Source organism: Labeo rohita, chromosome 3, assembly GCF_022985175.1.
Source record: "Labeo rohita strain BAU-BD-2019 chromosome 3, IGBB_LRoh.1.0, whole genome shotgun sequence".
Lineage (NCBI taxonomy): Eukaryota > Metazoa > Chordata > Actinopteri > Cypriniformes > Cyprinidae > Labeo > Labeo rohita.
This window is the reverse complement of record NC_066871.1, coordinates 1,058,372-1,060,497: the sequence shown is the minus strand read 5'-3', so window position 1 is coordinate 1,060,497 and position 2,126 is coordinate 1,058,372. Positions and strand designations below refer to the sequence as shown.

General features: G+C 33.9%; 1 pseudogene; it reads left to right on the top strand.

Annotated features, from left to right (window-relative positions):
• The first annotated feature begins 201 nt into the window (after positions 1 to 201).
• LOC127162844 (ecto-ADP-ribosyltransferase 5-like) lies at positions 202 to 1,582 on the top strand (annotated as a pseudogene).
• The last annotated feature ends 544 nt before the right edge of the window (positions 1,583 to 2,126 follow it).

The window sequence follows — 2,126 nt, the reverse complement described above, 5'->3', positions numbered from 1 at the left end:
TGCTCCTGAAAATTTAGAAGGTGATAGACAAGTTTTTCTCAGGTACATTTTTTTTGGTCCATCACTGAACATCACAACACAGTATGTTTTTCACAGTATTAACGGTCTTTGCTCTATTGTAAATTTAACTTGTGTTTCTGGTTGTCTTTTAGGATCTGCACTATTTCTACTAGATCATCTGAGAGATTTGACTGAATCAAGATGCTGCTGATCATTGAAGCTCTTCTTCTCATTTCAGCTGCTCTAGGACAGGTAAGCTTGTGTTCTAGTATGAATATTACAGACATGAATACTGATGATTGATCACTGTGATTCCTGTTGCTGCAGGATCACAGAGCCGCTGGTGCAAGAAGGATATATCCACTGGATATGGCACCAAAATCAGTTGATGATCAATATGATGGTTGTACTGTAAAAATGGGGAATCTGGTTAACACTAAATATTTAGAGAAGGAAATCAACAACTCAACTGATTTTAAAAAGGCTTGGCAAGAAGGTGAACTGAGTGCTAAGAAAGCCAGAAGATAACCTGCAACTGAATCATTCAATTGCCATTTATGTTTACACTAACAAAGACTCTAACGTATACAGCAATTTTAATAAGGCTGTTCGTTATGGTAAAAAAAACTACACAAACCAGTCATTTAAATGGTACTCACTTCACTTTTTGTTAACAGATGCGATCAAGATATTGAAGAAAACACAAAATAAATGCTATGTAACTTATCTACAGCTGAAATTATAAAAATTGATGTTCAGGCAAAAAGATTCGTTTCGGATCATTTACATCCTCCTCTCTTGAACGTAAAGTAGCACAAGATTTTGGAAATAAATCTTGTTTTGAAATCTACACTTGTGAAGGTGCTAATCTGACAAAATATTCAAAGTATCCTGAGGAGAAAGAGGTGCTGATTCCTCCATATGAGACGTTTAATGTCACTGCTGTCAAAAACAGGACAGATCAGTCTGATCTCTGGTGTGACACTGTGTTTGTGTTGAACAGCACTGGAACAAGAAGTGACCTGAACTGTACTTTGTTTAATAGTGGGAACCATGCTGCTTTCTTTAATGTTTTACTCATTTTGCAAATATTAGTTAGCAAAGTTTTTACCTGCTAACCTGCCAATTTTCATGTTGTTAATAAACTTTGAATTTCTTGTCATGCTTATTCAAATTTTATATTTTAGGCAAGTATAATTTTATTTAGTAGTGATAAGAGAAAAGAAGCTTTTCTAAACTTTGCTTTTCTCAATTTGTGTACACCCACTTTTGTGTCAAAGACTTTTTTTTTACATAAAGTTTCACACCTGCTACAGTTATGTGGTCTTGTTCCATGAACACGATTTATTTATTTTTTTTTTTTTTGAGTAATGTTATAACTGTTGGAAAGCACTCTTATCAGAATGTTTTTCATCTTACTTTTGGGCTTGTGTATGTGTTCTTTTCTATCTTAGTAAAAGGCTGTTAAGGTATTAAGCATTCTTTCGTGTATTTTGAGAGGTGACCACTGCGAGGTGCTGTTGTCACATATATATTCATTCGTTGTCTTTCCCTGACATGATGTAGATAAAAAAGGGAAAATAAAAGGTTCGTTGCGTTCTGAATGAAAAAGAGCTCTGACTCTTCATTTAAAATCAACAACAACATGCCCTATAGAAGGTAATTAATAATAACTATAATGATCTAACAATGTAAAGCTTCCCAGCTGGCATTTTAACGTGGAGTCAGCGTTGAATCAACGTCAGGTGTCAGTGTTGGATAACCGTTGGATTTTGGTCATGGTTGTAAAAATAATGTTGATTTGACGTACAACTCAAATTTTATTTATATTTCTATGTTGAATCCATAGTTAGTTAACAACACCATTTCAACCATTTGTTATTCAACGTTGTTTTGACGTTGAATGAATGTTTTTTCATAAACTGACATTATTTAAACCACATTTAAACGTTTAAGGTCGGTCGAATGCCAGCTGGGTTAAAGCATGTTGTAACATGTTTATTTGACAGTATAAAACCTATAATATTCTTTTAAAAGGGTCATCGGATGCAAAGTTCACTTTTACATGTTGTTTGAACATTAATGTGTGTTGGCAGTGTATGTACAAATCTACCCTATAATGATAA